Source organism: Vanacampus margaritifer, chromosome 17, assembly GCF_051991255.1.
Source record: "Vanacampus margaritifer isolate UIUO_Vmar chromosome 17, RoL_Vmar_1.0, whole genome shotgun sequence".
NCBI lineage: Eukaryota > Metazoa > Chordata > Actinopteri > Syngnathiformes > Syngnathidae > Vanacampus > Vanacampus margaritifer.
The window spans coordinates 8779417-8792500 of record NC_135448.1 but is presented as its reverse complement, the minus strand read 5'-3'; the positions used below and the strand labels follow the sequence as shown (position 1 = coordinate 8792500).

Sequence of the window (13084 nt, the reverse complement as noted above, 5' to 3'; positions counted from 1 at the left end):
ATATATATATATATATATATATATATATGTGTGTGTGTGTGTTGTTTTTTTTAAGTGCTTTGTACTCTACAGTAGTAGTATACAGTATAATGCTTGTACATTGCATGTACCAAGATGTTAAAGTAACTTCCATATTATGTCTCTCGACCCCAATTAGCATGTTGGTAATTGCTGATTTACTTGTGTACTTTCTTGTAAATGTAATGGTGGAACACGATCATGGATGAAATTGCACATTGCGCACCCCTGTCGCACCAGCGTATTATATTTCACGTCATGGCTTGGCCGCTTATTTCAGCACATTACATAGATAAAGAGACACACGCACCGCGCGGCGATACGGCCATTCATCACAAAGTTAATTGCATGCTGGACTTCAGAGAGTGGACAGCCCGCTCTCTATACAGTATGTCACATTACACAAGTTGAAAGTTTAATGACTCTTTTAACGGGAGAGCCCAGTTTGAAGTTAATGTGCTCTGCTGTTACAGCTGCTATTATGGGTCCTGCTGTGTGTGCGCGCGCGTGTCTGTGACAAAGTGGGTTTCCTGTCACCATTTATCTAAGAAGATACTGTAGTATGTGTGTACGTGTGCACGTTCTTGATTCGCGCCTGTGTCCATTTACACACAGCATTTATCTTTTATGTGCCTGTTTGTGTTTTTATGTGACACTTCATATCCCCATCCATTTATCCTTTTTATCGGTTCTGCGGCAGTACTGTATTACTGTATTGCTTTTGTTCAGCTCCATCTTATCTCCCCTCCCATGTCTTTAAGCAGCGGGATGGTGTAGTAAACAGGAAGATAATTTCTCATGTGAAGTGCCGGCATTCAGGCCGCCCGCGTCCCGTCTTCCCACCCGGCTTCTGTAGCGCTGGAGAAAGACGGTAAATTCACGCCAAGCTCAAGGCTGATTTGTCTTCAATATTTAGGGGGCAAGTGAATAAGTGGTGTCCTCAGGCATCAACAGTATCCTGCTGAAAATGGCGCAATTATTCATCTTATGTCGTATGTGGGATGCATGTTTTTTTTAAAATGGCTCTGTAAGATGGAGCTCCCCCGGTTAGGTAGACGACAGAGATTTAATTTCACTGAAATTGTCAAAAATATACATGGTTTGGTCAGATGAGTCTACTTTTTAAAATCATTCTTTTCCTTGAAGCATTTTTTTACCTTAACTCTACTGGGTATTTTTTTATTTAATTTTTTTTATAGAACTTGTGTTTTTTAAGACTTCTCACCAAGCTTTGAGACTCATTTTATTGTGGGTGGTCAAAAATTGCCAGACCAGTAAACCTCCACAGTGATTTTATTATTGCTGATTAATTTATGTAAAGACATTGATAATGTTCATTAATTCATCCACTCCCAGCCATTTTCACCGAAGCAAACCCCTTCGCTCCCGGCTGTTTTAAACACAAAATTACGCTAAATCCTTTAATACGACTCTAGCATCACTACAGAAGTGTCTAAATGCAATACCCTCCCTTAGGACAGTCTACATTTATGTTTTTAGAAGTTGAACAGATCTTAAGAGACCTGTGCCACGTCTGTAGCACCTTCTTTTTGGTTAATTTCCCACAGTTATCACGCCATTTTTAAGTTACTTAAAGTTGTGTTGTTGTTACCTACAGCAATGGACGTCCACCAGCCGGTCGTCTCGCCATCAGGCGCGTCACATTTTCGTGTTTCAGCTAGAATTAGCTCCGCTCTGCCGTCCATCAGCAATGAATGTCAATGCGGAAACACTAAATATTGGTTCCGTTGTCTTCCAGGTTGCGCAAATATCTTTATTAAAATTACTGTACAAAGTATTTTGACGTAAATATCAACTTTAATGGGGAAATCCGACTTAAGTCGGAATTCAGGTTACATCGCCAGCGTAGGTACGTATTTTGAGGACTCCCTGTACTCTGCTGCCACATGCTGGCCGTTTTTGTAATAACTACCATTCTTCAAGTGTCCTTGTTTAGTTCATAGGCTGCATGAAAGCCTTCTGTATGCTCTAGCATCAAAAAAAAAAAACGACAACATAAAAAAACGTATAAATATGTTTTCGGGACCATGGTAATATTTAAAATGGAACGTATTTATACATTTTTGGGCACAAATGAGTTAACAATGATTTAACACTCTAGGAAGCGGATAAATAGCAAATGTGTAACACTTTATTTATAAGCAACTTTTGCAAGTATTTACATTTTGATTTGAATCAAACTTGGTATATACAACATTATATCTAAAATTTTAGATCAATCGGAGCAAGGGCTTTAATCTAGTATTGTTGGAAAGGAATTCAACAAGGTTTACAAATCTGCAATCATTTAGAAGATTTGTTTACATTTTAGTAGCTTGACCTTTTGTCCTATAATTTGACCTTGTGGATAACTAAAACCAAATGTTTTATGAAATCTATGTTCTCTAAAGCAGTGGTTCCCAACCCCGATCCTCGAGTACCCCTGTTTTTCCATGGCTCCCTCAGCCAACACAGCTGAAGGATTGTTATCAGACTTCATGCAGAGCTTGCTGATTATAGCTAGTCATTAGAAACACCTGTGTTGGCTGTGGGAGACATGAAAAAACAGGCTGGATGGGGTACTCGAGGACCGCGATTGAGAACCACTGTTTTAAAGTAAATAAAAGTTTCTGAGATGTTTTTTGTTTAGCAGCAAGAAAGGTTCAAAGTATGCATAACTTCAGACTTTTAACCACCTAGTTAGTGTGCATTTTGGCAAAAGGAAATCACAATGTCCCATCACTGGTGATTTTTAGGAAAAGTTCCTGAGCTATAGCATATTGTAATGTTGTGCTGAAAAAAAGCTTTTTGGTTAAATATAATGCTTGATTAATTTATGTTAGACATATCAGATAAGCCCAGCTAACTTGGACAATTGTGTTTGAAAATAATAAATTCTGATTGAAATGTCTTTCTTTCAAAAAGGTAAAATGTCGAGAGATCACTGAAATTGAATAGTTTGCATCAAATATCCTCTTAAGTGAAACCATTCATTTGTTCCTAATAATATGTATGTTACACTGTAAATTATATGATAAAGCTTGCAAAATAAGTAGTAGTGAATTGTGTAAAACTGTTTTTCATTATTTTTTCTCTTTGTTTTTGGTTGGGATAGTAATCAGTCAAATTTTTATTTTTCTAGCATGATTTTCTAAGCAACCATTGTTTTCTTGGTGCATGTATATTGTACACTGCTATCTATGATAGCAGTATTTGATTGACAGCTAACAGTTGAGTGGGGAGTTGATTCAGCGCATTGAGCAGATATGCCAACAGCATTTGAGAGTGGAAACAATTGCTTGATTTTTCACAGTTTTGAAGCCTTGCTTTATATACTCAACTTTTTTTTTTATTCAAATTTGTCAGGGTTGTTAACACTCCTCCCTGGTGTATTCAATTCATTAATTTTTGCTTAACAGGTTCTTTAATGATGCTGTGTGGTCTCTTCTCATATTTTTAAGTTGAATGTGGCCTTGAGGTTATTGATCCACTACTGCCAACTTGCATAGACTGTGTACAGCGAACCCCTTTCATCACGGGGAATAATTTGCAGCAGAATGTGGTACTACACTGAAGAAGCTCGAAGTTCAAATTTGTCTGTATACACTATAAATAAATAAACAAATAAAATTGATTACTTAAAAATCCTTGTTAATACTGTACAGCACATTCTTTATCATTCTGATTTGAATCTAAACTACCTGAATTTCCATTCAATACAACTTTAAGTGACTAAACCTAATTAGGACCGTTACAACAAATAGCAATTTTCGTCCGAGAATGTGATGCTAACATGTTACAGTAGAATTGTGCGTCATTTCTTGGCACCAATCTCTTATATATATATATACATTATAACTATTTTGACCGTATGGTTAAAAAAATAATACTCTCTTTTGAAGTCTTATTTGCAAGGTTATTTTAGTTAACTATAACTAACAAAAAAAAAACTAAAACTAAAATTCAAAAAACTATTTTGTTAATGAGATAAAATTAAAACGAAAATGTTTTTTAAAAAACTAAAACTAAAAAGGTACCCGCACCTTCTGGTTTGGCAGCACACAGAATTACCAGTGAGCTAAGGTTTAAAGCTCGGGACCCTATTTGAACACTTTGGAAGGGAGGTACGTAAAACGCTGATTTTCTTCTTTTTTTTTTTTTTTTAGTATATTTTTAAATATAAAACAATAACGCACACACACAAAACCCACCTTTCTTTTTTCCCTACACCCCTCGTGCAATGAAAAACGGACATTTTCATGATTTTTTTTTTTTAATTAAAAAAACTAACACATAGACAGGATGTAAAAAAAAAAAAGACATTTGGTCACCCTACTTAGTAACTAATTGCAAGACACCGTGAGCATACAGAAAATCAACAAAAAGATTTCTACAATTTGATGTTTAGTGACATTTTAAATATCGCATTTTCCTGTCAGATTAGAACCCTTCCAAGATTGAGATGACCACACTGCTGTAAATCACGTTCTTTCCACTTCCTCCTCCCATATTATATGCAGCCTCTTCAAAGTCTCCGTGCCCTCTTCCACTCTTCCGTTGTAGGGGAGGGATAATACCTGGACAATAGCTGGCCCGACTAAGCATGGGCGGACTGCGCTTATCCAGGTCTCGGTGCTCTCTCCTCAGCTTTTCTGAGCTCTGCAGTTGGCTCAGTGTCGACTGGCTGATAAGTAGCCTGTGGGTCATGGGGAGGACAGCCAATGCCGGGCGCTAATCCCAGTATGAAACTATAGAATATTACAGAGGCGAATTATAAAAATGAGCCCCTTTCAGTGGGATGGATTAAAGCCGTCTGCCTTTGTTAACGTGCGCATCATTGTGTTACTGAGAGCTATGTTTCACCAGAGAGCGCTGTCTTTGTTTGCGGTTGAATGCTAGGTAAAAACCTAGCCTCTTTATGTGGTCAAAACAAAAACAAAAAAACCTCTAAACTAAAGTTTAAGGGCCCCCTCCAGTCTTTGAAATGTCCCCCCTGTGACAAATCTGCCTTCAACTGAACCAAAAGAAAGCTTTTGTTACATAAAAAGGAAAGTGCAGTTTGATTTATGTGAGTGCTTTGCTGTAGGCTACATCTCAGTTTTAGTTGTCAGTGTTACGACGCTATGATATATACGAATTCAAAGAAAACATTCAGTTTCAACAATATATTAAATCCTTTTTGCCTCTCACAATCCGCCTGTTCATTTTTTCCCGCTAATGTAGCGTTAGCAAAGCATTGCTATCATGTTTGGTTGTTTGAAGAATCTATATTGTCAATAGGCGTGAATGTGAATAGCTGTTTGTCTTTATTGCCTTGTTGAGACTGAGCCCTAAATCTGATTTCTGCTCTCTCAAACCCATTTATTTGAAATGTATAATCCTGAGGTTTAAGTATTTAGTATTAGTAAAGTGAACTTACTTTTTTCCCTTTTTTTTTTACGTTTTTGGGATGTCCGCATTCAGTTTCATCCTGAAAACATAAAAGTGTAATAAATAAATAAATAATGTACATGAGTGTTTTTCACGACACTGTGATATTTACAAATTTAAAGAAAACATTCAGTTTCAACAATATATTAAATCCTTTTTGCCTCTCACAATCCGCCTGTCCATTTTTTTTTACCGTTAATGTAGCGTTAGCAAAGCATTGCTACCATAGGTTTTGGGCAAACTAGTGTTCCTTTTGCTGAAAAATAATCTTGTTTGAACGCACTTAGAGTGTTTAACTTTTCATTTGCTGCTAAATCCTCACGGGAATATGATCTGGAAGACAAATAATACATACACAGAACTCACCTTGTACAATGATAACTGCACTGCAAACTGCTGACACAAACATCCAGTAACTTTTTAGCTGATGTTGAAGTCACCGTATCCCGGAAGGTCCCGAGGGTTATGAGCAGTCTTGCGCCGTAGCAGCATGTCCTCATGGGATATATTGTTTTAGTGTGGGTATGTGGTGAATCTGCAATGTAAAGTGCGATTCAAAGCTAGGGCTGAGCTGTATATCCAGTACTCACGGTATATAAATATATTTTCTCAGATCGTGCCATCTATATTGTTGTTAGTGCTGAGTGAGCTGATAGAAAGAGTTGTACTTTGTGTGAACTGAATAAAGTTTGATGTTTTGTACTGGAAAAACTATGTTGTGTTGGAATCAAATATTAATCATGTGTGTGCTTCAAGGTTTCAAGCTCAGGATTTGTTTTTTGCTTGTGCTAATAAAAGCACTACAGAAGTAATTGCTTTTCGCAGTTGCATATTTTGGGAGAGGACCGTTTTTTTGTGAGGAGACCGCATATTTGCATAGCAATTAGCACATAGTCAGGTTTTCTTCTGGTAGTCCAGTTTACTAACATAAATGTTTGGTTATTTGAAGAATCTATATTGTCAATACGTGTGAATGTGAATAGCTGTTTGTCTTTATTGCCTTGTTGAGACTGAGCCCTAAATCTGATTTATTTAATTTCTGCACTCACAGAAATATTTCAAGCCTAACTTAAGATTTATGTAATTTTTTTTACATAACAAATTCCCATTTACTTATTTCTTTTTAAAGATAATTTTAACACAAACCTACCAAATAAAACGTATATGATATTCATTAGTATTAATAAAACACATTTATTTGAAATGTATAATCCTGAGGTTTAAGTAAAGTGAACTTACTTTTTTCCCTTTTTTTTTTTAAACGTTTTTGGGATGTCTGCATTCAGTTTCATCCTGAAAACATAAAGTGTAATAAATAAATAAATAATGGACATGAGTGTTTTTCACATAGAAGTATATTTATCATGTATAGGTAACCTGATTATTACGCAATTCAAATAATAGACTTTATTTATTTTAAATAAATACTCTCATTATTACTACTTTAGAGTAATTATACTTCATCAATACTACCAGTAAATACAAAACCTGAGGATTACGCGTTTCAAATAAATAGGCTTTATTAGACTAATGAGAATATGAAATAAATTTGATTTGGTAGGTTTGTGTTAAAATTATCCCAAAAAAGTAAATGGGAATTTTTCTTGTAAAAAAAAAACAACACGCAAATCTCAAGTTAGGTTTGAGATATTCCTGTGAGTGGTTTGAATTCTGATCCAGATTGGATTTTTTGATAACAAAATTATGTTTACGGTTTTCTTATACAATAACATTTATTTTATCATTCCTTGTTATTATTTGCACTGTTAAATATTAAGCAGGAAAAAAATGCAAAATCTGAAAAAAATTACCCAGAGATTATAATTTATTTATTTTATTATATTTTTTTATTTTTTTATTTTGCCCCCTTTATTGTAGCTGATATCCTTTGTCTGTAGCAAACTGCATGTTCCTCGACTGACATTGTGCAGTGTGTGGCCCTAAAAAGGAAAGTGTGGATATATTGAAAGACAGGGCTCACGCTCATTCAGTTAACTGGACCCGGTGAGGTGCATTACACAAATCTCACAGCACACCACCAAGCAAAAATGTCATAAAAGGTATGACTACTGAAATAATAATGATCTTAATATACTTAATCTGCATGACTTCTGTGTTTTTATGTTCTGCCTGCCATTATACGTTGCTGGCATAGATTTATGAACAATATATTTGCAATTCATATGTTTAGTTATCCATTTAAAATGCATCTAAAATATTTTCTTTTAGCACAAACATGCACTTTGAAATGCTACAAATGCATTAAAAATAAATATTGCTCCAAATTTAGTATCAATCGGTGATATGCATAATTCTCGATGTAACATGTATTCTGGATGTATGGAGGGGCTGGTTGTTGTTTTATTTACACAATGTATTAACTTTCTAATACATAACCTTAGGTTAAAAAAAAGGATTATAATCACTTTGTGTGTCTTCAGCTAAATGCTGAAGTCATTATCATGTTAGCGTATAGCAATTAAAGCTCTGTGATGTGATTATTTAATAGATAAAAGAATGCATTTGTTCTTTTTATTGTTTGAGAATGCACATTGACATAGCATAGAGAGTAATTTGCGTTCATACTCCCCAGTACTAGTTTGATCTTGTTCTCTTTTTGTCATTAATTCTTGGTCTTTTTATTTGTATTCATAGGCTGAATCCCTCTTAGTGATGAGCAATTATTTATGAAACAACCTTTGCGTTAGTCATGGCTGTTATTGTGTCACAGCTATTCGTCATAGCTAATAGAGTGAGCGGCTATGTCCTTGTCTTATGTTCTCCAAGTAAGTCAACTTGCGTCTGTTTTGGGCTCCCATTTTACCTCTCTTTTTAACTACCGCCTCTAGTCTTTGTTCTATGTTTCCCCCCAAAGACCCATTAGTGTGCCTAACTAGGCTGTGATTACATGACTTCTGTATTCATTGTGTGATCATAGTGCCAACTATTTCCTCCGAGTCGCCGACTTGACGTCTCACTAAGGAACATTTATCCCTTGGCGTTTAACCAACGTGTTCATTCATTTGCGTTCGTGTTCACTTTTTTCCCCTCTTCTCATCTCTGTTTGCCAGCTTTCCTCCATTTCATCCCTTTTCTCCCCTTCCCTTTTCACCCTCCTTTGCTGATTAGTTTCTCTCCCGGCGCCTCGCCTCAGCCTTCCCTCAGCAGTTCTCTTGCAACCTTGCCCTCTGACGCTCTAATCTCCTCCAAAAGCCTCCATGTTATCTGCTAAGCACAGAAGCATGCTTTGGGCAGCCGCTGGTGTTAACCCAAAAACAATAAAGTTAAGTGTTTAGTAAATGATCTCTCATGGCACGTCAAGGCTTCAGTTTCTGCACTCTAGCCAAGGCACTGCGGTTGGCTTTAGGGGCGACCTTAAAAAAAAAAAAAAAAAAAAAAAAGTACAAAACTCTTCTCCTAATGGCCTCGAAGCAATTTGTCCTCGTAAAAGCAAATTGCCGTTCTTTTAAAGATGGGCTATTTAAGGTATTACAGAATGTAACAAAGGGTGGGAGATAGGAAGTAAGCTAAAATATTTCTCTTTCTTATTGTAATTTAGTTTCTGGTCATATTTGAGACTTATGACAAATCTCAAGACTCCCACACAAATGCACTTTATAGAGCAGGATATGTTCACCACCTCTGCGTCCTGCTGGTCAATCGCACTTGCACGACGTTGCCGCTGGCTGACTGGATGGTCACGCTGTAGCTGCAGCATGTGTGTGTGCATGTAAACTATAAAGACGGTGAATCCACAGAGAAAAACCGCAGCAATTGTCTCTTTCCACTTGGGGAATTATCACTGAACTCCATATCCCTTACTTCAGCAATGGACCAGCACCTGGATAAAGTGCTTATGTTCACAAAAAAATCTTTAAAAGCTTGAATAGGCTGTAGCTAACTTGAATATATATTTGATATATATTTCTACTTTGTGTGTAGTAGCCTGATGGAAAAGAAGCATTTTTTTTCATTAGTTATCTTTCATTGACAACAATCTATTTAAAGTGACAAACAATTGTGCAAACCGTTTTGGTAATATAATTGAAATTCATATTTTATTTGCGCTCCATGACTATTTAATAACATCAATATCACAATATTAAAATTGCCACAATATTGTTGTTACGATATTAAAAGCAGCGCATCTGTTAAAAGGCCAAGTTGGATTCAATTTGTGCAGTTCCAGCACCCTCTGGTGGTTAGGTTATTAGTGCAGTTTAATTTTAATTGGGCATGTTTTTACAACCTATGTTTAAGACCCATGCTAATCGTCAGATGAAGGGGAACGTAATACGTTTAAATTCCACCACAAATTGAGTCGATTCACAAATGTGTGTGCATTAGAAATATTTGTCTAAATATGAATTGTTATTGTAAGAACACACCACTAATAACTCGTTTTACAGTATTCAAATAGGCATTGTGTACGGAGAATAAATGTGCAACTGTCTCTGGCATCTTATTCCCTGATTTTAATTTTTTTTTTTATTTAAGTATCAAAATAAGAACCTGCCGTGGGCAACGCCATTTTCCTGGAAACGTGATCATGATGACGTATCCGGTGCGTAAACAACAGCTGCCTTTATTCATTAGAATAGGAGTTTTGCTGACATAATGGCAAGAAAAATGTCTTCTATCTACTATGTAATAATATAATATATTATTAGAATATATTATAAGGGCGCTTAGCATACAACACGCGGAGTAAAAGTCACCCGGATGTTTACCGTCTCGGTTAGGGACCATCCACAACTTACATTTCCAGAGTGACCAATGTCAATGGTGACTTGACTGCTAATTTGAGCCTCTGTAACACTTCAACTTGCAGACGGTCCTTAACTCCAACTCGCTACGCGCCTGCTGAATACGTCCTCCTTATTCAGCCACACTTTCATCTTCACTTTCGGGCAGGACATAAATCTTTGGTGATTCCCCCATGGCTGTACTGCTTTTGAAGGAGTGCTTCATTGCTATAGGGCGTAATTCCACGCAATAATTCCCGTTTGTAGTTATTCTATGTGTGTTTATCGCACGAGGTACGTCATGATGATAATGTAACTGTCCAAGGATGGCCGATATTGGACTTAATGCAAATGTATTCATAAAAAGCAAAGTAAAATACTGGGAACGGGAATTAATAAGCTTTGGCTTCATCCCGTCAGCCCTTATTCTTTTCGGGTATAATTGTATGTGAAAAAAAGATTGTTGTAAATTGTTTCAATTGTCCGAAAAGAAAAATGAACAACAAAAAAAATGAAATCATAATTACTCAATATAATTTGACAATTTTTACAGGGAAGTGTTGAAATTAACTAATTCATAGAAAAGCTGGTTAGTTTTTAGTAAACCTTTTGCTGCTTTAATGTACTTGAACTATGTGTTTAACTCATTCACTCCCAGCCATTTTCACTGAAGCAACCCCCTTAGCATTAGAATATAGCTAAGTTTCATCATTATTCACAAACCTGTTAAAAACACTGGGGAAAAGAGCTTGTTGCAACGTGGCCCTGGCTGATCTCTTATACTCTTATTCCACCTGCTGGACGTTTTTTGTAATAGCGAACATTGCTTTAAGCAACCTCTTCAGGTCAGTAGCTGCATCAAAGCCTTCTGCATGCTCTAGCACAGGGGTGGCCAAGTTCGGTCCTCGAGAGCCACCATTCAGCCTGTTTTCCATGTTTCTCTCCACTAACACACCTGATTCGTGATCAGGATCGTTATCAGGCTTCTGCAAAGCTTGCTGATGAGTTGCTTAGATTAGATTCAGAGGATGACACGGAAAACAGGCTGGATTAGTGGCTCTCGAGGACTGAACTTGGCCACCCCTGCTCTAGCATAAAAAAAACAAAAACATTAAAAATAAATATGTTTTTGGACTATGGCAATATTTAAAATAGAACGTGTTTATACGTTTTTGGGAGCCAATGAGTTAATTATGACTTCAGCTAAAAGGTGTTGTGCAGACATCATTGATGTCATTGTTGATTGTACATTTATTGCATTCAAAATATAAGATTTCAATAATTTTGGTGTATCATTAGAAGATGATGATGTGACACAGAGTCAAGAAAGTCATGTACAAGCTTGCTGGGAGATTTTTTTCTTTTTCCAAACAGAAAAGTATTCTGTGTAAGAAGTCTTGAAGAATATTTTTCCTGGGTGCCAGCTGTCATAAGTATCGCCTCAAGGCCACAGGTGTAAGGGACAATTCACAAGCTCTGCACGAGTTACACAACCGGACAAAAGTTTTAGAACACCACAATTATTTCATTTTTTTTTTAAATTGAAATTCATGCAGATCAGTTTTTCACTGGAGTCTGAAATGAAAACACATAAATTATTCAAATATATTAAGAGTAGACACCCTAGGCAGATATAACAGCTGAACCCACTTGTGGTATTCTTTCTATAGTGGAAATGAAATACACTTTAGAAAGTTTTGCCAAACTTTGCTGCAGAAGGGAAAGTTATACAGTATAAAAACTGTGCCAACCACGTCATGTGACACGCCGTGGCGAGCCCCGGCAGGGAAAAGCCAAAAGTCACTTCTTCCTCTTCTACATTGACATACAATTAAGAATATTTTAGTAGGCTGCCATGTATCCACATACAAATGAAATGCAGCAAATTATCTTTATTTTTTCTGTAAGTCTGAGTTTAAATATTCATCATTGAATTGCTGAGTCAATATCACCATAAGGTCCTTCTCAGCTGTTCCCATTTCACTTAATCTGTGATTTTTTTCTGTGAACTTCATATTTATTAGGTTAAATAGATATTATGCCATTGGTCAAGCGTACACACTTTTTTCTAAATATTACTTTTTTTTCAATGAATTACTGCTAAAAGACTATTTTAAATTAAAAAAAAATAGGTGAGCATACCGACAGGGTGGACAATAACATGGTAGACATTTTGGGCAATGTTAACAATTTATAAGTGTAAGGTGGACCTTTACTTAAGATGACCGTGTTGTGTTTAACAAATATAATATGTTGACGTTTTGAGGTTTGTTTGTTTGTTTGTTTTTTCAATTAATGTATCACAATGACAGAGTGGACAAGTTAAGTTTGACAACACTCAACGACAAAGCATGAAAATTACAAAACATAACTACTTTTTTCAGCCTCCATGTGATTAAAATAACATGTTGTTAGTAATGTTACTGAAAAAAAAGGGTTTCTTAAAGGGGCAGCCACCCCATAATGATAGGGTGGACAGACTATTGTAAATGAAAAAAAATATGTGAGCATACCGACAGGGTGGACAATAACATGGTGGACATTTTGCCCAATGTTAGCAATTTATGAGTGCACTGAGGACCTTCACTTAGCATAATCATTTATGAAGCTGACTGTGTTGTGTTTAACAAATATATTTTGACTTTCTGAGAGTTGTCTCGCACCCAATATTTCACAATGACAAAGTGGACAAGATAAGCTTGACAACAACTCAACGATAAAGCATGAAAATTACAAAACATAGATGAAACTGTTTTCCTTTTTTCAGCCTCCATGAAATAAAAATAAAATGCTGGTAGTAATGTTACTGAAAAAAAAAGGTTTATTAAAGGGGCAGTTACCCAATAATGACAGGGTGGACAGCTGTTTATTTTTATTATCATGAAAATAGA

General features: G+C 36.1%; 1 protein-coding gene across 3 annotated transcripts in view; it reads left to right on the top strand.

Moving 5' to 3' along the window:
• Positions 1-13084, top strand: part of epha10 (EPH receptor A10) — a 437494-nt gene that overhangs the window by 262029 nt on the left and 162381 nt on the right. The window lies entirely within an intron of this gene.